We start from the raw sequence: 23,763 nt of genomic DNA, 5'->3' as shown, positions 1-23,763 counted from the left end.
AGGTTTATTTTCAGGAGTTCATCATTTTGAAATGCAATACTGATTCCTAGCAAAGAAAATATGGATTCCAGGACATATTGACTTAGGAGGAGAATTTACTTAAGTTCTTATGACTGTCACTTGTTTGGCTGTGGCATCTGGAAAACAGAAGGGTTCAAGTTTGGTTGCTTGGTTTGGCAGAGAATTTGCCCTTATTTTGACCTTTCTGTCTTTAGCTCCCAGATTGAAGACATAATTCTTTTTCTTGGCTGAAGTCCAAATGTGAGGTTTGAAGAGTAGGTTGGGTTGAAATTCACAGTGTATATACACTATTAATAGTTTGGAGTTTTGCAATAGAAGACTGTGCCTGCCTTGGTTGGGGAATTTCTTATTTTAAGGAATAAGTTTTTGGTAATAAATTAGAGTTTTGTCATCTACAACTGTCCTTCCCCTCTCTATTAAGCCTCCTTTTTTGGGCAAGAGCTGTTCCTGACTGAAAAGAGTAAAAATCGCCTGTGTTTTCTCACCACAAGAAGTATGATACTTGTTCCATGCCTCCCAAAGAATTCAAGTTAATAATGTCAATAAGCTTAAAACATGCACTTTTCTCCATTATGTTATCAAATACATTAATGTCACAAAAGAAGAAAAATAGCCTTAAATTTATTCCACATAAGAAGTGATTGGGTTCTCTTATCTGCTGGTCTTAGTAAACAAAAAACTAGTGATAAATGTTCAGATTCTGGGAGGCAATATATATATCTCTACAATATATGCTTCCCTTAGGACATTTTTTTCTGGTATTATTTTTAGTTTTCTAATTATTTCTTTTAGTTTTGTGATTATGATATAGTTACATCATGTCCCCAATCCCTTCATCACCTCAAACTCTTTCATGTACCCCTCCTTGCTCTCTTTGAAATTCATGGTGTGTTTTTCAATAATTGTTGATACGTGAATATGTGTATTTGTGTGCATATACATACGTATGCATATACACATATATACACATACATATTCCCAAACGTAACCTTCTCAGTCTGTATAATGTTACGTATATGTATATTTTCAGGGCTGACCACTTGCTCTTCCTAAGGGAAGACTATTTTTTTCCGTTCTCAGCATTCTTTAATTGCCTGTAATTTTTTTGTGTAGGGTTGAAATGTTGTATCTTCCCTGTCTGCTTTGACATGTCTACTGTTGTTATCCCTGTTCCACACATGCTTTGGCAGCCATGTTAAGAGACTTGAGGGGTAACTTCTGGGATTACTTGTTAGAGCCTGTTCCTTTGGCTCCTACAGTATTTCTGGACCCTCTTCCACAATTTTTAAAATGGAATAATCTTATGATTTATTTAGTTCGTTATTAAGATAAGGCCTTTCTGTCCATCCTTTGCTGTTCTGGAACTTGTTGTGGATTCTTCTGCATCAACATCTTGAGAGGTAGGATTACAGGTTTGTGTTATCACACTCTATAAACCAAACCTTTACATTTATAGCAGGCTATTAGGACAAAGGAAAAACTGAAATGTATTCCAAATACAATACTTATGTTAGTAATTGAGTTGGGGGAAACTGCTATATTATACAGAGGCAGAAGGAGATTTAAAAGACAAATACTAACTTTATGTCTCATGAGCAGCAGGTTAAAACACACCTGATTCTTTCATATAATGGGGTGTCAGAGGAACCTTGTTAATAATGCATCATACAAAGCACTGATCAGGGTATAGCAATAACTTGAAATCTCTCTACCTGCCAAATATCAGAGTATCACAGCTCCTGAGCACTTTCTATGCAGCAGATGTTGAGTTCACTATTTGAAACACTGATTTGTTCTGAAGAACCACTGATATTGATGAAAATAACACTACTATGCAACCTAGACATAAAATTGAATGTAAGAAGTAATTATTGAAAAAAATACCAGATTTAGAAAAAAGAGATTGTTAAATACTGTGAATATGTTTTGGGTGTCCAGGAGTATTTCCTTGATATATGTTGCTAAGGGATTCTGAAAACAGCTTATGAATTAACAGTAAATATTTATGCTGAGGCTTACTTCTGTCAGGGGTGTGTGTGTGTGTGTGTGTGCATATTAAATTTAATTTCCATACCAGGCTTTTAAAGGCTGTCTCTATAGTGATGACCAATGAGAAGCAAGCATTTCACAGGTTTCTTTCTCACAATACGTGGCACAGTCTTCCCTTTTTATGTCCTGTTTGTTCTCCGCACACCATTATTACGAGCCTCCTTGGCAACAGCCAATGGGTTCTCGAACACACCTCTTTGCACCCTCTATGTGTGTTCCTTTCTGTGCGCCCTTATGCACACAGTGGTATTAATAAAACATCTGAGATCCTACATACCCAGGCAACTGGCTTACACCTTTGGCAATCTTCTTATTCTTCGTATCCTCATAAAAACACTGATTGAAGTTGTCTTAAAATATCTTTTACCTCCCCAACTTGTTCATTCCTAAATATACATGTGTCTTCTCTGATATATGAGCTCCATAGATATATTTTAAAATGAAAGCTTCTTGGTGTCATAGCCAGTTATTGGCCAAGAGCCCTAACTGCTAAATAAATTTTCTGAGTACGGATGAGCGTCTTAAACCTCACAGAATGTTTTTATTAAAAAGATTTAATTTTGTTCATAGATTTTGATATTTCATGCTATTTTTTTACTAGAATCTAAAACACTGTAGTTTTGGAAACTGTAACTATTTAAGTGATTTCTTTATTTGTGGCATTGAATTTTCCCCCTAAGGATGAAGGAAAACATTAAATATAAATCTGTTCCCACAGAACTTGATTATTTTGGGAAACTATCTTTTGCTGCACCCACCTTGATGAGATAATGCTAAATGAAAAGGAATAGAAGGGAATCTAAAAAATATTTTTACCTAAAATTTAACAGGGCCATTTTCAACATGCTAAGTATCAGAGAATGTAGCTAAAAAAATGCATATTTATATGGACATCTCTCTCTCCCCTTCTTTCTTTAGTAAAGAAGAATAAAAAAATGAATAAAAGAACAAAAGTTTGTTCTAGTATATTTATGAAAGTATAAAACTGTTATCAGAATCTTGGATAATTACTGTTGTTCTTTTTTTTTTTTTTTAGAAAGAGGTCAAAGTACCTGTATTTTTAATAATTTCTTGACATGGTAAAAGAATTTTACATTACATTCCAAGGTTGGTAGGGTGAGGAGGGGCAGTGGAACAGTCAAACAAAAAGGGAAACTGAGAAACACACGGTGGGAGGGGAGGAGTTTAGCTGGAAGGGACCTGAGGTGTGGGTAGGAGTACTGCCCAACTGAAATGCAATTGGTTTGTTACTGAGCACTATTCGTGGGAAGAGAGCATCCTGACTCCTTTTCTGTAGAATACTGGGAGTGAAATGATGCATCCCAGGTGGAATATGATTGGAGTTGGAAGTCGGAGAGGGGTAAAAGCCAAATAGACACTGAGAGTCACTGGCAGGTTAACTGCAGATATCAACTCTCACTTAAAAAGATGGGGGCTAATGGGGTTAACACAAAAGCTGTAACCAGTGAGAACTCTGGAAGATTCGAAAGAGGCAGCTCTTCTATGGGTTTGACCTTCGCAGCATATTTATACACACACACGAACACACACACACACACACACACACACGGGCACATGTGTATGTGCACAGATACATATACACATGAATTACTGCTTTCCCTGGAAGCACAATACTATAAATAGGAGAAATATTTCCCAAAGGGAAAGCACAGCGAGGAGTAGCAGCCTCTGGACCTCATAGCTGCCCACACCCTATCCAATGCACAAGCTGGCCTGGGAGAAGGGCAAGTGAGGGCCAGAGGGGCCAGCTTTTGCATAACACCAAAGAACCTGAGTCACAGAGGAAAGGCCTTCATGAGCCCTCTGCTCCTTGGCTCTCGGCTCTCCTCCAACTTACCTTGGGCACCAACGGCTACATTATCAGAAGAGAGGGTAGGCCTGGGACTTGCCTGGGTGGATGACTAAGGCAACTGTCACCTGCTGAGGTGTTGTGTGTGTGACAGGGCCTGAAAGGGTAGTGGTGTAGGAAGGAAGGCTACGTTCTATAATGGAGCAGGAATCATGTATACATGTCCCTGTGCGTGTGTACAAGTGTACAGAGTATCTGTGAAAACCCCAGTTATAAAAACATCCAGAGGAGCTCTAGGGATGCAGCTGAAGGCCTAAGGTATCCCTTGTCACGGTCAGGTTCAAGGAGGGGTAGACACAGGTGGAGAGTCCCAGGGCATCTCCAGGGCAGCTGCAGTGGGGAGGACCCAAAGTCCCACAGAAGCAAGAGACACTGGCCTGAGACAGGAAGATGTCCCTTCCACCTCTACTCCCCCAGTTCCTAAAAGACACCTAACATTTTCCCTACAGTTCCTCCAGCTTTTAACACAAAACTTAAAACAAGGGGAGTAAGGGAAGGGAAGAAAAAACCAAAAACCCAACAATTATTCTTGTGCCAATATCTCTCACAAATCTGGAGTTCTCCAGAAATTAGGACAGGCTGGGTGTGGGGTTTGGGGAAGGAGATAGAAGAGTTCCTGAGACCTGAAAAAAGAGGTAAACACATCACAGAACTAGATGAGAGTTTCATTAGACTCTAGCTAAAAACAGAGAGTTGTGGTTACTATTTCCAGCCAGTTTACCCATCACGATAGTCAGGTAACAAACCAAGGCAATATCGGTCTTGAGCCAGACTCACAGAGTCCCCTGGCCCTGGCCCTGGCCTCAGTATATTGTCTCTGCATTGCTGCTCCGGGGCCGTTTGATTTTCTCAATATTCTTCAGGATCATGTCATGTAGAGTGACATACTGATTCCTTAGTTCTGAAATGATGAGACAGAGGCTGATGTATTCTTTCTCGTCAATCTCTGTGACAGTGCGGCGATAGTCCTCCACATGGGCATATTTAGCTATTTTAGAAACCAATTTGGCTCTTGTAATACAGTATCTAGAAATCTGGTCCAGATAAGATGCAGCTTCACTCTCGACAGTTCTTAGTTCTACAACTGTCTCCTCCTGAATAGACACCCCGAAGTTGTTCCCATCTTCTATTCTGGGAATCAAGAGCTGCACCCACATTTTGACCGCGTTACATTTCTCGATCAGCAGCCTAATCTCAGGTTTTACTTTTTCAATAATGTCTACCAGCTGCTGGTTGCTTTTCAACTTCCCGTTGGGCATGACAAACAACTTGGTTCCTTGAAGTCCTCTTCACATTCATCCAACCTGCGCTTCTTGTAAGTGGGACCATCCAGTCCATCGTGGCTATTGGTGAGGAGAAGGGGGTCAGGGACTGGGAGATTCATGTCTGAGTGGATCTGAGTTAGGTCATGGATGTTTAGGATTGGTTCCTTCAAAAAACTATCAAGTTCTAGTAACTTCTTTGGGGAAAAATTTGCCACCAAGTCTTCTGCCTCACTTGTGAACCTGAAAGAATCAACCTTGAGCTTCACTTCCTCATCCACCTTCAGCAACGAGGCCATGGCCAGGAGGCAGGGCCGTGTCTGCTCCGCTGGGTGCTGGAGGCGCTGTGGACTCCGGGGATGGCACCGGAGGGGCCTGAGGAATCTCCACTGCCCTCGGGACCGGCAGCCCTCGCTTGCTCGTTCCCTCCCTCCATGCCGGCCCTCCTGCTGCCTGCTGCCTGCTAGCTCTCTTGCTCGCCTTCCCCATTACTGCTGTTCTTTAACATATTCAGGAAATGTATAGTTTGGATGCATGTTTTTTGTACTACTCTAAATTATTAATGTTTTAAGTTCAATTGCTAAAATGTCTTATATTTTTATTTTAATTTAAACTGATTAATTTGATTGAGATCAAATTATAACAGTCATTAAAATTTCTAGATTCAAATACTTGGCTCAGAAAAAACTTATGAACCAGTGAACAAGGTAGTCACACTGTCATAAATCATTCTCTGAACTTATTTTTAACTATTATTGTAGAAAAAAATCTCTCTCCATTATCCATAACTGCCATAATGGACAGAAGAGAATGAAAACTTTTAATACTTTCAGCCTTGAATTATTATGAAAGTAATTCTACTATTCCTTGTGATTAAAGCAAATGACACAAAGGTAATTTTTTTTTATATAAACCCAAGCACAGATGAAAAGAAAGCAGAAACACTTGAACTTAAATCAATACATTCAATGTTTTAATTGAAATTAAAAGAGACAAAACATTTAACAAAATGGAAATTTGAATGAGTAGATCAAAATATAACAGTATCAACATAGTGTATGTTGACAAGATAACTGAGGTTGAAGTCAGGTGAAGGCCACATTTGTATTTAGATGTTTATTTTATTTTGTCTTTAAAAAATTATTCTTTCATTTCTTTCATCCTGATGATAGTTTCCCCCTTCTTTCCCTCCCCCAAATATCTCCCTACCTCCCCTTTCTCTGAAATTCACCACCATCACTCTCATCCCTGCCTGACCTCAGACCTCCCAGGGACATCAACCAAACACAGCCTAACAAACTACATTACAACCATAAGATCAGGAACACCCATCCCATCAAGGCTGGACAAGGAAACCCAATAGAAGGAAAAGGGTCCCATAAGTAGGCAAAAGAATCAGAGAGAAGACCTGCTCCCAATTTAGGAATCGCAAAAGAATGTCAAGCTACTCAGCCATAACACACACACACACACACACACACACACACACACACATATATGGAGGACATACATCAGACCCCCTATAGGCTTTCTGATCTCTGTGCGTCCCCGTGAGTCCCAGTCAGTTCATCCTGTGGACCTGTTCTCATGATGGCTCTGAATCTTCTAATTCCTCTGATCCTTTTCCCTCCTCCTCTGAGAGACTTCCAGAGCTTCACTTAGTATTTAGCTGTGGAACTCTGAATCGGCTCCCATAAGTTGCTGGAAAAGTTCTCTCTCGTCCTTTTGATGACAATTCTGCTAGACTTCAGTCCCAGAACACTCTGCAGAAAGGACAAACTATAGCCGGGCGATGGTGGCGCACTCCTTTAATCCCAGCACTCGGGAGGCAGAGGCAGGCGGATCTCTGTGAGTTCGAGACCAGGCTGGTCTACAGAGCTAGTTCCAGGACAGGCTCCAAAGCCACAGAGAAACCCTGTCTCGAAAAACCAAAAAAAAAAAAAAAAAAAAAAAAAAAAAAAAAAAGAAAGGACAAACTATAGACCAAATGTTTTTGGCTGCGCTGGTGTCCTAATCCGTCCACTTGAAGCCTTGCCCAGTTATAGAAGATGGCCAGCTCAGGGTCCCTGCTCCCCATTACTAGGAGTCTGTACTAGGGTTACTCGCATAGATTTCATGGAGTTTTCATCCCTCTAGGTTTCCCCTTCCCTCTCAAAATACCCTCAGTTCCAGTCACTTCTCCCATATTCATAAAGTTGGTTTTAAGGTCATTTTCTTGTGTTTCAGATGTGTTGGAATATTCAGGTCTTGCTGCTGTAGGCTAGCTGGCCTCTGAAGGTGCCATTGCCTTGACGGTTGTTGATTGTATTCTTACACTTGCAGTTAGGCATCTGCGTTTGTGATGATTATAGGTCTAAATGCTGATTTCTGAGTTTGTCTTTGTTGCCATTTTGTTCCTTGGTTCCTACTTCCTCTTTTGTTGTTGGATCTTTGCAGCCTGGATTTCTGGCAGCTAGCATGACCTCTGATTCAGTAGGGAGCGTCTGTTCAAGTTGGCTAGCTTGGCCTTTGTTGCATTAGAGATTTTCTGCCCAGTTTGAGGGGTAGAATACGGTGATGAGGAAGGAAGTGGGGATTGGGGGGACTGAGTGAGGAGAGGAAGTCAACTGGGGGGCTGCCCATCTGTGGTTCTAGTTGTTGGTGTGGCCTCTGCTCTGACAGGAAGTCTCTGTCTGAGTCCACACATCTCTTTTTTTTCAGGCTTGCTTGGCCTGTACCTGTTCTTCAGACTGGCATGGCCTCTACCAGTTCTTTTTTGTTTCGTTCTGTTTTTAAAGACAGGGTTTCTCTGCAACTTTGAAGCCTGTCTTGGAAGTAGCTATTGTAGACCAGGCTGGCCTCAAACTCACAGACATCTGCCTGCCTCTGCCTCCCAAGTGCGGGGATTAAAGGCATACACCACTACCACCCAGCTCTCTACCTGTTCTTATGATTGGTGTTTCCTGCTTTGGGGCAGTGGAAGTCCACCTGAGCTGGGGCCAAGGGCACAGCATTAGGAGGGGCTGGTAAAGGGTTAGGAGGTGGACAGTGTGATGGGTCTTTGGGAACAGAATCTAAGGTGTGCAGTAGTTCAGCTGGCAGGTGTTCACTCACCTGTTCTTGTGACTGGTATGCCCTGTACCTGAGCAGTGGAAATCCTCTGCAGTTAGGAGCAGAGGCCCAGCAACGGGGTGGGCAGTGAGGTGGGTGTGGGCAGTGGAGTGCGTCTTTGGGAACAGAGTCTGGGGAATGTGTCTATTTGGATTATTTTTGACCCTTTGGAACTTTAAAAATATTACATTAGCATATATTAATTATACATGCTATCTTAGGGTTTCTGTTGCTGAGATATGATAACTCTTATAAATGAAAACATTTAATTGGGGTTCATTTAGAGTTTCAGAGATTAGTCTATTTTCTTTATGATGGTGTACAAGCAGACATGGTGCTAGAGAAGGAGCTGAGAGTTCTACCTCTTGATCCACAGTCAACAGGAAGTGAACTGTTGGGTATAGCTTGTACCTAGGAGACCTCAGAGCCCACCCTCACAGTGACATACTTCCTCCAACAAGGCCACACCTACTCCAGCAAAACCAAACCTCCTAATAATGCTTCTCCATATAGAGTCATTGCTTTCAAACCACTTCAGATACAGTGTTTCTTTGTGACATTTTTCATACATGTATATAATGGTATGATATGTTGGTTATCTTTAACTTTTAGAATTTCTTATAGGAACATTCTAAAATCCATAATATTTTAATGCTGCATTTGAAATTCCTGAAAATTTCATGCAATTAAATTTAATTTGAAGTTTAGGGTGTAGTTTAGAGAGACAATTTGAACTTGTCTATATTCACTTATTTTCATAATGTTGTTTTTTTTTTACTGACAAATTTTGTAATTATATACGTTCCTTTCAATCTGGAGATCAAAGGGCAATGGCGCTCTTTTGAGAAGATAACTAAAAGAAAACATGGTCATGAAAAGTTGAATAATTCATTCTATCATTGCACTCAATCACACCCTTTATGCCGAAAGATAAACACTTGATCTTCATCAGTTTTGTTCTTGTTTTATTTCATTTTTAAATTATTTTATTTTAATTTTTGACATATTAGTATGGTTAAATAATTTATGCCTTTCCCTTCCTATCTCCAAACCCTATCATATACCCCTGCTTGTTCTCTTTCAAAATTATGCCCCCCCCTTTTTAAATGTAGAGTTGTCATGATCCCTTCTCTTTAGGCAAGAGACTTGAACTGGATATAGTGTGGAGATGGGAAGGGAAAAGTGCACTTATGCAAGAATAAATCTTGAGAACACAGGAACTACTGAGAAAGTCAGCCATTACAGATGAATGAACATCATTATAACAAATGATATGATCAGTTAAACTTCATACTTTACTTACATATTTTGGTCTTGTGAGGATAAAAGAGATGTAAATTGTAATCATTGGTGTCATGTAGAGAAAAGAAGATTTCTGAAGACAAGAAAGAATAGAAGCAAAGTGGACATTACTGAGGTTAATGGAAAAAACAAGACCAGCATGAATCCATCTAGATGACACAAACCATGAGATGCTGATGCATTCAGTTGGGATGCTACTCAGTTCTCTAAATCTTTGTCAGTAACTTCTGATGGCATCATATGAGATTCAGTCATTGAAAGCTTAATAAGAAATTGGTCATCATAAATACTATCTTCAGGCATTCTATTTATTTTAATTTAACTTACTCAATTCCAGGCAGATTTTTCTTTCCTATAAATAACACTAAAATTAACATTATGGTTCTACCCAGTTGTTGTAATACTACTAAGTCCAGTTTGTTTGGGAAGTTCTGGATGCTAAGTCTCTAAAGAAAAAAAATTGAAAAAATATCAGAAAACAGAAAGATCTTTCATGCTCTTGGATAGGTAAGATCAACATAATAAAAATGACAATCTTACCAAAAGCAATCTACAGATTCAATGCAATCCCCATTAAAATCCCAACACAATTCTTCACAAACCTTGAAAGAACAATACTCAAACACATGTGGAAAAATGAAACAATCCAGATTAGCTAAAACAATCCTGTACAATAATGGAACTTCGGGCAGCATTACTATCTCTGACTTCAAACTGTAGTATAGAACTACAGTAATAAAAACAGCTTGGTATTGGCATAAAAACAGACATGTGAACACATGGCACAGAATCAAAGACCCTGACATTGATCCATCCACCTATGAACACTTGATTTTTTGACAAAGAAACCAAAATGGTACAATGGAAAAAGGAAAGCATCTTTAACAAATCATGCAGGAGTAACTGAATATCAACATGTAGAAATAGATCCATATCTATCGTCATGCACAAACCTCAAGTACAAGTGGATCAAGGACCTTAACATAAATCAAATTACATTGAAATTGACAGAAGAGAAAGTGGGAAGCAGTCTTGAGCACATTGGCCCAGGAGACCACTTCCTAAATATAACCAGTAGTACACTGAGAACAACAATCAATAAATGGGATCTCCTGAAACTGAAAGCTTCTGTAAGGCAAAGAACACAGTAAACAAGATAAAATGACAGCCTACAGAATGGAAAAAGATCTTTACTAACCCTACATCTTGCATAGAGCTGATCTCCAAAATGTATAAAGACCTTAAGAAACTAGACATCAAAATAATCCAATTTAAAAAATGGGGTACAGAGCTAAACAGAAAATTCTCAGCAGAAGAAACTCAAATGGCCAAAAGACCTTTAAGAAATTGCTCAACATCCTTAATCATCAGGGAACTACAAATCAACACGATTCTGAGACACCATCTTATACCTGTCAGAATGGCTAAGATCAAAAATATTGAGGACAGCTTATGTTGAAAAATATGTGGAGTTAGGGTCATGTCTTCACTGCTGGTGGAAGTGCAAACCTTTACAGCCACTTTGGAAATCAGTATGGTGACTTCTCAGAAAATTGGGAATCAATCTATCTCAAGACCCAGCGATGCCACTCTTGGCATATACCCAAAGGATGCCCAATCATACCACAAGAACACTTATTCAACAACATTCATAGCAGCATTATTTCTAATATCCATAACCTGGAAACATCCTAGATGCCCCTCAACTGAAGAATAGATAAAGAAAATGTGGTACATTTACAAAATGGAGTATTACTCAGCTGTAAAAAACTGTAATGAAAAAACATCATGAAATTTGCAGTCAAATGAAGAGAACTAGAAAAAATTATCGTGAGTGAGGTAACCCAGAATCAAAAGGACAAACACCATATGTACTTACTCATAAGTGAATATTAGATATAAAGCAAAAGATAACCAGATTACAACCCACAGCTCAGAGAAGCTAGGTAATAAGGAAGACCTAAAAAGGGACAAATGGATCGCCCTGGGAATGGGAATTAGATAAAATCTCCTGGGTAAATTGGGGGTAGGGCAGTAAAGGGGAGGGGATGGGGGATGAGAACATGAGAGAATAGGATGTTTGAGGGGGAAAAGGATGGAGAGGCAGAGCAATGAAAGAGAGATCTTGATAAAGAGAAACCTGGTGCTAGGGATATTCCTAAGAATTCACAAGGACGACCATAGTTAAGACTCCTAGCAAGAGTGGAGTCTTCCCCCGTAATCAGATTGCTGAATACCCCCAACTATCATCATAAGAACCTCCATCCACTAACTCACAGAACCAGATGCAGAGATCCACAGCCAAGCACCCGGTTGAGTTCCAGGAATCCAATGGAAGAGAGGGAGGAGGGAATATATGAGCAAGGGTGATAAAGATCATAGTGGAGAAATCTACAGAGACAGCTGAGCCAAGCTCATGAAAGTTCATAAATGCTAGGCCGACAGCTGTGGAGCCTTTGCGGGACTGTATTTAGCCCTCTATATGTGGGAGACAGTGGTAAAGCTTCAAATATCTGAGGAACCCCTGGCAGTAGGACCAGGATCTATCCCTGCCTGGTGCATGAGTTAGCTTGTTGGAGCCCATTCCCTGTAGAGGGATGCCATGCCTTCATGAGGGGAGGTGGGGGGACTTGGTCCTGCTCCAACTTAATGTACCAGACTTTGTTGACTCCTCATGGGAGCCCTTACCGGTTGAGAAGAGTGGATATGGGGTGGGCTGGAGGGGAGGCAAGGATTTGGGGTGGGAAGAGTGTTGGAAGAGAGAACTACAGTTGGAATGTAAAATAAAGAAAAATAATAAAAGAAAAAAAGTAACTTCAAGCTCTTGCCCCACAGCTTTCAGTTTTCTTTACACACATCTACTGACTTTATTTTTTTTTATCTAACTTTCTCTTCCCTTTATTACAGTATCAAGTTACCAGCTATGACACATCTGCATTCACCCCGGTTTTATGTTTGCCAAGTGTCAGTACACGTGTCTGTTCAATATCCATTTCTCTTGATCCCTGCCTTAGGAGCAGGTGTTGATCTATTGCATTTTATGTGCGACATTAAGCGATCATATAAAATGAGCAGTTTTCCTGGGGCCAGAGTTGTGCTTTTTTCACAGAATAGTTCTTGGCCATGTCGCCTCATTTTTTCATATTTCAGATCTGCAATAACGCTAGTTCAATTTAGATTTTCAGCAGTTTAAGTTGTTTTTGCTATAGTTCTGAAAGCAACTGTGAAGTCATATTTTTTAAAAATTATTTTTATTCTTTTTTAATTAAAATTTCCACCTGTCCCCGTTGCCCATTTCCCTCCCCCTCCTCCCAGATATTGCCCCCTCCTCCCACTCCCCTTTCTCTATCCCCACTCCTCTTCTCCTCCCCCCACTCCATCCCCCCTCCCTCTCGATACTGAAGAGCAGTACAAATTTCCTGCCCTGAAGGAAGACCAAGGTCCTCCCACTTCTATCTAGGTCCAGGAAGGTGATCGTCTAAACAGGCTAAGCTCCCACAAAGCCAGTTCATGTATTAGGATCAAAACCTAGTGCCATTGTCCTTGGCTTCTCATCAGCCTTCATTGTCCGCCATGTTCAGAGAGTCCAGTTTCAACCCATGCTTATTCAGTCCCAGACGAGCTGGCCTTGGTGGGCTCCCAATAAATCAGTTCCAATGTCACAACCCAAAGAAAATCGTATAGTCATCCGCCTGGATAGGGGAAGTAGACAAGATTGCCGGGCAAAAACTGGGAACTAGCGGGTGAGGTGGCTTGGGGCTAAGGGGAAATGGGATGAGAAACGTGAGAAGGGGAGGATGGGAGGAGCTTGAGGAATTGGGATGGTTAGGATATAGAAAGGATGGATACGGGAGCAGCGAAGTATATATCCTAAGGGAGCCATCTTAGGGTTGGCAAGAGACTTGACTCTAGAGGGGCTTGCAGGTGTCCAGGGAGATGTCCCCAGCTGGTACCTTGGGCAACTGAGGAGAGGGAACCTGAAATGATCCTATCCTATACTGATGAATATCTTACATATCACCTTAGAACCTGCATCTGGCGATGGATCGAGATAGAGACAGAGACTCAATTTGGAGCAACGGTCTGAGCTCTTAAGGTCCAAATGAGGAGCAGAAGGAGGGAGATCATGAGTGAAGACATATTTAGAATTAAAACTCCTGGGTCAGGTCATCTGCTCTGTGTCCATACTATGGCTTTCCCATCCTGACCCAGGTGTCCTTAATGGTTTGACCTTGCTCCTGTAATGTTCTCTAGGGTCATCATGTTTGAGGCACGTCTGGTCCAGGGCTCCAACATGAAGAATGTGCTGGAAGCACTCAGGGACCTCATCAAGGAGGCCTGCTGGGACATGAACTCAGTGGTGTGAACCTGCAGAGCAAGGAACTTTCTCGCATCTCACCCTGTGCTCCAAGGACTTTCTCAAGTACCACTGCGACCACATCCTGGCGGTGTGCCTGAACCTTGTCAGCATATCAAAAATACTAAAATGTGTGGATAACAATGACATCATTACATTAAGGGCTGAAGATAATAGGGGTGCCTTAGTGCTAAGATCTGAATCACCAAATCTAGAGAAAGTTTCAGATTATGGTATGAAGTTAATGAATTGAACAACTTGGCATCCCACGTTGTGTAATCCAGCTATGTGTAATAGGCCTTCCAGTGAATTTGCACCTATATGCTGATACTTTAGCCATTTTGGAGATACTGTTGTAATAACCTGTACACAGGGCAGGATGAAGTTTTCTGTAAGGGGTGAGGATGGAAATGGAAACATTAAGTTGTCATAAACAAGTAATGTTTGTGGAAAGCTGTATCCATGGAGGCGAGGGAGTCAGTTCAGCTAACCTTTACACAGAGGTATCTGGAATTTTTTCACCAAAGTCAGATGTACCCCTTGTTGTAAAGTGTAAAACTGCTAATGTGGGACACTTAAAATAATATTTGGCTCTCATGATAGAAGACGACAAAGGATTTTAGGCATTGATAGACTCTGCCCAAAAGAAGGCCTTTGGGAACTGCTTTTGAGATGCCAGAAATGTTAATTATCAAGTCTGTACCTCATTACAGATGCATATATCTTCTCTAAATAATCCAGTTTTTCTTCTCATGCTCCACAATGAAAAAACAAAATTTCCAAAGTAGCAACTAATTATAAGATAAATATTCTGCCTTAGAAACACTAGTGATTTTTATAACAAGAGTCTTGAAGCTAGATGCAGTTTTAATAAATGTTTTTCAATTTAAATAATTTTAATTGAATTTTTAAATTTAAACAATAAATTAATATTCATGCCATAACTTAATTGGTTAATGGGAAATGAAGTTGATTTGTCTCCAGTTCCATCATGTTTACTATAGGGGGCTGTTTCTGTCCCACCAACTAGTTTCAAATAACCACTCAGAGACTTAATATTAATTACAAATGCTTGGCTGATGGCTCAGGTTTATTACTAGCCAACTCTTACATTTTAAATTAACCCATATTGCTTTTCTATCCTCTGCCACGTGGGGGTACCTTCTTTCAACAAGACACCTTCATCTTGCTTCTCAGTCTTGGGTGACTTCCAAGACCCCTCCCTTCTTCCTCCCAGTGTCCTCTGTGTCCCACCTCTATCCACTGCCTAGCTACTGGCCAGTCAGTTCTTTTATTAAACCAGTCAGAAGCACCATGGCAAAGACGCATCTTCACAGAGTACAAAAAGCTTATTCCATGACAATTGATATCTTAATTTCATTGACTCATCAGTTTTTTCATTGTGTTTATAAAACTAAATTATTAGAACACTTTTAATGAGTCTCATCTACAAAATTATAAAAATAACACAACAGTTAATTTCATTGTAGTAATATTGGTCAAATTTATTTAGAGCTTTCTGTATTCTAGACAGTGTCCTAAGTACTTATATACACTTATTCAGTTGATCCAGTCCTACAGGGCCTGCCATTGCCATGTGTGATGTAGAAATGTTAAGTAATTTCTTCAGTCATGTCTTTAATGAGAGAAAGAATTGTATTTTAATCTTGACAGTTTGGCCCTGAGTAACTTCTACTGTACATATCTGTGAACTTCAAATATTCTTTTTATCTCCTTCCACTGCAGAACACAAGGTATAATCCCTTTTCATTAGAATATAGTAGATGGAGAATAATATTTCTCAACAGTAGCATTAATTAAGGTATAAAAATTGGGATATAAATAGAAAGTCCTGCAAGGGAAATGAAAATGCTCTCCAAAACAACTGAACAGTTCTCGTCTGAGTCATCTGTATTCGGGTTTTTAAGAGCTACTGCCTAGGACAAGACTTTCATTGTTTGCTTTAAAGAGGTGGTTATGTATTGCTTCCCTTGAGGACTGCTTCCTATGTGTCCCCATGATCTACAGCACTGGGAAACCAAGATGAAACCTCTAATAAATGTCTTACCTTTATTTAGCTGGTGTTCTTTGCCATTTTGGGTGTTTCTTTATCTCATGCTTTCCTGCTAGAATTTCATAGTCATGGTTTTACAGTGCAATGCTATCTGTTTGTGCCGACTTGCTTTGTCTATAAGACACACGAAAGGTAATGTAGGAATCCACAGGCCTATTTGAGGAACCTCCATGTTCTAGACAACTCCCTCTCCTTCTCTCCCCACCATTCTCCGTCTCTTATGCTCTTGTTCTCTCTAGGTCTGACCTTTTTCTCTCTGTCTTCTTCAGTCTCTCTCCAGCTACTCACTAACACATATACTTGACTTCAGTCTTTTTATCTTGAAAAATATAATTTAAGTATTTTTGCAGTACATCATGGCAATATTAATGAAAATCATAATTAACTGAAATTATCACTTTGTAACCAGACTAGTATGTCCATTTTGTCACCAGCACAAGTATTTTTACGTAATTAAGTAAAATATTGGCGCCCAAAGAAAGTCTTTGTTCTATCCTAAGTGTATGTACCCCCATTGAATGGTGTAAGTTATAAGTATATTAAAATGAGCTACAAAAAAGACCACCAAATATAAATTAAACAAACAAATAAATAAGCTCATAAAAGAAACAGGTATTTTCCTGAGGATTTTGTAAAGATTGGGAGAAGAGTACTCAGATTGCAAGATTCTTTTGTCATTTGTCTGTTCCATTTGTTTTTGTTTTTATTTTTGTTTTGTGCCTTTGTTTTGTTTGATTTTTCTTTTAAATTTGGTTTTGTTTAGAGGGGGCATAGGGATGAGGCAGGGGAATAGGGAGATAAGTGGGGGATAGGAATACATGATGTGGAATTCACAAAGCATCGATAAAAATAAAATAAAATAACCAGCCATCTGATATTTGTCAGGTATGGCCCTCTAGAGTGTAATTTCATCCTTTCCACTGTAGATTTCACAGGTGACAAAATACATTTACATGCTTCAGAGGGCTGTTTCTCCAAATTTGCTCTGGGTAGGACCTGAGGGTTTTGTGCATAGGTTACTAGAGGTGGTGGGGGAGTTTTTAGGGGAAAGACTTAGATTTACAAAGAGAACACCTAATCCATGCTTGTTCTGGTCATTATGTATAACTGAGCTATAGTACCTCCATGTTCCCTTATCCATGGAGGACCATTGTCAAGAACCCTATGGAAGTTGAAAGTGCAGCTACTAATGATCCCTAAATGTACTGTTTTTCCCCAGCAGACCAACATGAGCACTTGGACAGCAATGCTTCACCTTGGCCAGATGAAGAGGAGTGGTGTGAGATTTCATCACACCTTTCCGAAAGACAGGAAACTTCTGGATTTTGATTACTAGAATGTTTTTCTTAGTAATTTAAGAAGGTGATTGGTTGTGGGTTACTAAACCATAAGAAAACAAACTGTTCAGACTAATATTTCAGAATTTGAAGTAAAAGAGAAGGAAGGAAAGAAGAAAAAGAGGAAAAATTAGCTTATTTTTTTCTGAATGCTTCCTACAAAGTAAAGACCACAGAAGCACAACCTTTCTTTATGGCCACAGTTTCTCACTCCTTCCCCTCCTTCTGCTACCTCCAACTCTCTGCATCCCATCCCCCATTCACTCCTTAGAGAGGATAAGGTTTCCCATGGGGAGTCAACAAAGTCTAGCAGGTTGTTTTGAGGCAGGATTAAGGTCCTCCCCACTACATCTAGGTTGAACAAGGTATACCTCCAGAAAGAATGGGTTCCAAAAAACCAGTACAAGTAGGGATAAATCCTGGTGTTACTGCCAGTGGCCCCAAAGTCTGCCCCTGCCATACATTCAGAGGGCATACGTTGGTCCAATGCTGGCTTCCTTGCTGTCAGGCTGGTGTTGGTGAGCTCCCATCAGCTTAGGTAAGCTGTTTTAGTGGGTGCCCCATTATGGTCTTGACCTCTTTGCTGGTATTCTCACTCTTCCCTCTCTTTGACTGTACTTTGGGAGCTCAGCCCAATGTTCCACTGTGGTTCTTTGCATCTTCTTCCATTAGTTGCTGGATGTAGGTTCTATGATGACATTTGAGATAGTTATCAGTCTGACTACATGGCAAATGGCCATTTCTTATTCAAAGGATATCTTAAGGTAGCTCCTAGAATCATAGCTCTTCATCGCTGCACTAAACAGTTCTTCTGTCCTTCCTTTAGCAATGATAATTCAATTGGGATGTTATCAAGACACACAGAAAACTGAAACCTATATGTAATGGATAACATGCTACTTTTTCAATCTTGTATTCCAAAGACAAATGTAATCTGCAGTTTTTGGGTATATGTGTGTAAACTTAAGGAACATAACAACTGAAGTACAAAATATCCAATAAAATAAAATCAGGGTTTCTTTAATTTTGTCCCGAGCCCACTTTGGGAATTTGCATTGCATTTCTGGTAGTTCACCCTTTCCACCACTTACCTCATTCTCTCATTTAAATGCATGCATTGATAGATTCTTTAAATATTATTCTATCTTCTGAGATTCATCTTTTTTTCTTACCTTACATAGCCCAACAGGCCACAAATCTGAAATATTTTTCTGTGAGTATGGAAGTGTTGCTAATCCCAAAGATGGGAGGAGAAAAAACACTGACCCATACCATCATGGCCAAATTAATTAAAGCAATCAAATAATTAAACATTTTTAAAAATTCTTGTGCATCAGCTGCTTCATCCTTAGGCAGGGTTTGAGAGATCAGTATTGGATGTGAGGAAGATACTGGTTTTATAACTCAGGGGTAAGGGGTTCCCAAATGGGGGATTGGGTGGGCAAAATAGGCAGGGTTACAGGGGCCCAACATAAGCATAACAATTATTCCTAACAATTTCATGAAACAAAGACGGGGTTGCAAGGTGGGTATAACCTGGTAGTCATAGCAATAGGAAAGCATAAGAAGGTGCTTATAGGAGTAGGGGAATTTGATTTATGTATTACTAGAGGATGGTTTTCCTCTGAGTTACAAATTACTCGGAGGGGCAGCACTGATTTGGTAAAATCATTAGAAATTTTGACAAGTAATTGTTTTCAATTATAGAAGCTATAGGTGGCCATTGTCATCTGGCATTGAACTCATATTTTTTTTTTATCTCACCCTTCTAAATTATATCATTAAATGCGTATACCATAACACATGGATAAATAATGGCAATGAAGACAGAATTTTAAGGAGAAAACATAGGATGATATATGGACAATATTTCATCTTCTTTTCCAGGTCACACACAATTTTGTAGCAGCAAGCCACCACTAGCAAATCAAAGTGTGCTGTTTTTATATTTTTTTCCACATGGCTAACTTTGCCTCTACACAGTCTTCACAGTTAACTTCTCTAGCATTCTCATGGACTTACTTGTACCAAACATAGGTTAGATTTACATGGGAGCTTGGAATATAATACTTAACAAAAATAATGAGTTCTGTGAAAAAGAAACTTTTCTCTAATATTATGATAGAGAAGCCAAGCTATTGAACTTTATTTATTTAAACCTACATGATAGTTTACCATCTGAAGATTGTATTGTCTGAAAAAATAACTCCGATTAATTAGTAATTTACAATTTTCTTGCTCATTTGAATTTCATTTTAAGCTTGTGGTCTCTATCGTGTCCCTTTCCTTGTACTCTGTTTAGATGCAGATACAATGGAAAGATGGAAAGGAACAGTAACACTGAAAGTCCAAGGTTCAAACCAAACAAATAATGCCCCAAAATTTAGAAAAGTTTCCATCCTTCTGCATTTATCAATGACTATTTAACATCTCACTTTCCTCATCTATGTCAGGGATAAATGTTGGTGTAAGTTTGCTTGTGGAAATATATTTTATATCAAGCCAGTATATCTTGAAGCTATAATCATTTTCCCCCAGTTACCTTCTTTCCAAATGGAATAATACAGGTAATTTTCATGTGAATTTACTGTATTCTAATAATTGTTAAGATGTTTCAAACATAATCAGTTACGGACCTTTTAATGTTGAATTTTCCTTTGGGCAGTGTCAGAGGCTGTCGAAATATACAGCATATGACGATTGATAATTCAGATGTCAACCCACAAGGGGAATGACTGATGGAGGTTAATCCTGTCTAGGCAAGGCCTGCAGGAACATTGGCTCTGGAAACTGTTGCTCATATTTGCCAAAGCAGCTTGGTGTTTCTCCACTGTAGTGTGTAATCTCATGTGATGTGTGTATGTAATCTCACGATTACAACTCAATTTTATGGACACATATATCTGTGGGTGGTCAGGAAGATGACATTTCCTTTATTATATAATTTTGATATATAGAAAACATACTAGGGCATGCTTCATAACTAGATCTATTTGTCCCGTGAGGACTGTAGACACTTAAAATCCTGCTAGCCTGCTTTGTTCCCTTTGCTCAGACTAACTGCACACAGTTAGCTCATTTTTACCTTAGAGGAAGTTTAAACTAAAGGCTTTTGTAAATAGGTCGTATGTTTAAAATTTTATAGCTATGCACAAGGTTAGAGTTACAGAAGTCCAACCAAGGTTTCTATACAAGCATCCTAAGAAGGGCATGCTAATTCTTCATTTGTCAGTCAGCTGACAATAAACCAATGTCTCAAGATTAGTCACCGGGTACTGTGTCTACCCCCAGTCTGGTCACAGTCTTACACCTGAAAATGTGAAACCCTTAAGCTTTGTGTTGACATGGTAAATGGTTCAACTCCTTATCTGATTACCCTAGGAATGTGCTTTTGACCAAGAAGAAGTAACTCTTTTAATTTTTTATTATTATTCCAAGTCTCCTGGAGGAAAGAAAGTTTGGAGGCTAGGAAAAGAAGAAGCTGGGAGGAAAAATTAGAGTTAGGACAGTAGAATTAGATTAGAGACAGAATAATAAAGAAACTGATTCGGAAAAATATGGAGTGAGAGAGTTGGTTTGTTTACCCTCAGATAACCTAAGAAAACATTCCTTCTGCTTGCTGTAGTGTTCTGTCTCAACCCTGAAGAGACCTTTAGGGCTGGACTCCAAAGGACTTCAATAAGACAGATGCTGGGTTTTTTATTTATGCCATAATTTTAAGTTGCTGCTTTTTTTTTAAAATTTTCACTTGAATTGTATTGATTATATAATAGTTCAGCACTTCAGATGGTATTTTAAAAGTCAAGGAGTGAGAAAAAACAATGAAAATCAGACACACAATAGAGTGTACAATGGTTTTGTTGTGAAAATATCTGTACACATTCTGGGAATGTTCGAGGATCTTAACATAAGTTAAACACAAAATAATGTTATCTGAACATGGAAAATTAGGCAACTTTGGAAATGATATGTCAACTTTATTCATATTTTATTTGTAAGGGTTAAAGGTGCAATATAATTTTATGATGGAGAATGGAAGTCTTTTCAAGGACAGTCCTGCATATTAATCTTAGAGCTCTGTGAACTGTACTGCAACTTGAAGAAGACAACCTTCTACAAGAGAAGAATTTCTCTCTTCAAGAGAAAAATGTAACACAAAATGGGAAACAAATTTTTGCTGGAGAGGGCAGTGGTGGCACACGCCTTTAATCCCAGCATTTGGGAAGCAGAGGTAGGCAGATCTCTATGTGTTTGAGGCCACCTTGATCTACAGAGCAAGTTCCAGGACAGTCTTCAAAACTGTACAGAGAAACCCTGTCTCGAAAAACAAAAAGCCAAACAACCAAACAACAAACCAAACTAACCAACCAAACAAAAACAAAAAGAAAGAACAAATGCTTTGCCTGTGAGTACTGGTTCTTATATAAAATCTTATACAGTAATTCTGTAGTGTGATCTTCCTGCCACACTGTACTACTTGGCATTCCCCATAGGGCATCCTTCATCTATGTAAATTGCAGGTGGAAAATGTTACATGATTATCTCTGACATGTCTCTCTCTACTCTAGAACAAGCATTAATTTTTCTCACTCTCTTCCAGTAGACTGGATGCTATCGACATTATTGGTGTTATGTAACATTGCTTCCCTCTTCAGGTAATTTATTAGTGTTTTCACCATAGGTGAGGAAGACTGCATGGAGGCTTGCTCAAGAATGCTCATATCTCCAGGCACAGTATTCTGTGTACAATTTACATTTAGTTGGTAGGTAGTATTTAGTTGGTTATTTTATTTAATTTCTAGGGATTTAACCAAGGCATCTTGTGTACTGTGCATGCCAGGCAAGCTGCCTGCCACAGAGCCTCCTCTCTCATGTCTTTCCCTTGGCCATACTCTGGACTCAGACCTTGAGCATGACATCTACGTGACTTGGACTCCCGAGTCACTGGAATTATAAACCTGATCCATCAGCCTTGCTATTAAGCCCAGAACTGGAAACTGCAAGAGCAAGATTAAGGAACAAAGCTAGTTCTCACTGTAGCTGAGCAGGGAGCTGGTGATTTGGAATAATTGAAAAGTATGGAAAACTCTGCTTAGTTCTTTAATGAGTCAGTACTTAAGAGTGAAGTACTTTGGCCGGGCGGTGGTGGCGCACGCCTTTAATCCCAGCACTTGGGAGGCAGAGGCAGGCGGATCTCTGTGAGTTCGAGACCAGCCTGGTCTACAAGAGCTAGTTCCAGGACAGGCTCCAAAACCACAGAGAAACCCTGTCTCGAAAAACCAAAAAAAAAAAAAAAAAAAAAAAAAAGAGTGAAGTACTTAGATTTTTACCTTAGTTTTATGCATATCTGGTTTCTGACTTTTAAATAGTATTATAAAATGGAAATTATTCAGAGAATACACAATTACCAGTCTTTGTATGTAATATAAAGAAGAAAAGAAGAGGAAAAAACCAACAAAATCATTACTTTTGGTTTATAGGTTTTGTTTGTTGTTATGCTTTTTGGTTTTTTTTAAGACAGGGTTTCTCTGTAGCTTTAAAGCTTTTCCTGGAACTAGGTCTTGTAGACCAGGCTGGCCTCAGACTCACAGAGATCTGACTGCCTCTGCCTCCCAAGTGCTGGGATTAAAGGCGTGTGCCAACACCTCCTGGCCAAAAATCATTCTTCTAAATGGCCTTTTGCTGAATGTTCCAGAGAATGGATGATCATGGCTGCTGTCGGGGCGGGGGCTTGAGAAGAAATGTGGCTTCCTTGTCTTGATATTCTCTCTCTCTCTCTCTCTCTCTCTCTCTCTCTCTCTCTCTCTCTCTCTCTCTCTCTCTCTCTCTCTCTCTCTCTCCCTCCCTCCTCTAAGTTCTCCAGGGAAACAAAAGGAAGGAAGAATATGACATGACAGAAGCCATGCTTCACATGTGTCGTCCAGGAATCCTCACCATCGTTCCCATCACAACTGTGTACTCTGAAGACATGAAGACAGACAGCAAACGGTAAGTCCTTGTCTCTTATTCTTCAAAAGTTCTCTTCTCACAGGAGGGCCCTGATTGCTCTAAGTTCACTATAAATTCTTCTCTCCATTCATCTCTGTCTACAATGAAGGATTTAGGACCAATTTCAGTGGGAACATGTTTGTAACCTTTCTAAAACTTTACTGTGTTGTTTGACTCTGGGAACCAGATAGAGGTATGTAATATCCTTTTATTCTGTCTTTAGAAATTATGGTAAGAGGATCATTGTTGAGCTACCAAATGGATACAGGGTCCTCTGTTTTAAGCAGTGATACTGTGGGTGGCAATCATTCTTATTTTCATGGCTGTGGTAGGCAGTGCACTAATGTTACTAACACTACAGCCCTTAAACAAATAGTCCACTCTATCATGTGAACTCACAGTATCTCCAGAGC

General features: G+C 39.5%; 2 pseudogenes; one reads left to right on the top strand and one right to left on the bottom strand.

The window, feature by feature from the left end:
• Positions 1–4,735: 4,735 nt before the first annotated feature.
• Positions 4,736–5,501, bottom strand: LOC130883822 (proteasome activator complex subunit 3-like; annotated as a pseudogene).
• An 8,354-nt stretch (positions 5,502–13,855) lies between these two features.
• On the top strand, positions 13,856–14,574 carry LOC130863642 (proliferating cell nuclear antigen-like; annotated as a pseudogene).
• The last annotated feature ends 9,189 nt before the right edge of the window (positions 14,575–23,763 follow it).

The sequence above is a fragment of the Chionomys nivalis genome, chromosome 1, assembly GCF_950005125.1.
Source record: "Chionomys nivalis chromosome 1, mChiNiv1.1, whole genome shotgun sequence".
NCBI lineage: Eukaryota > Metazoa > Chordata > Mammalia > Rodentia > Cricetidae > Chionomys > Chionomys nivalis.
This window is presented reverse-complemented; position numbering and strand designations above follow the sequence as displayed.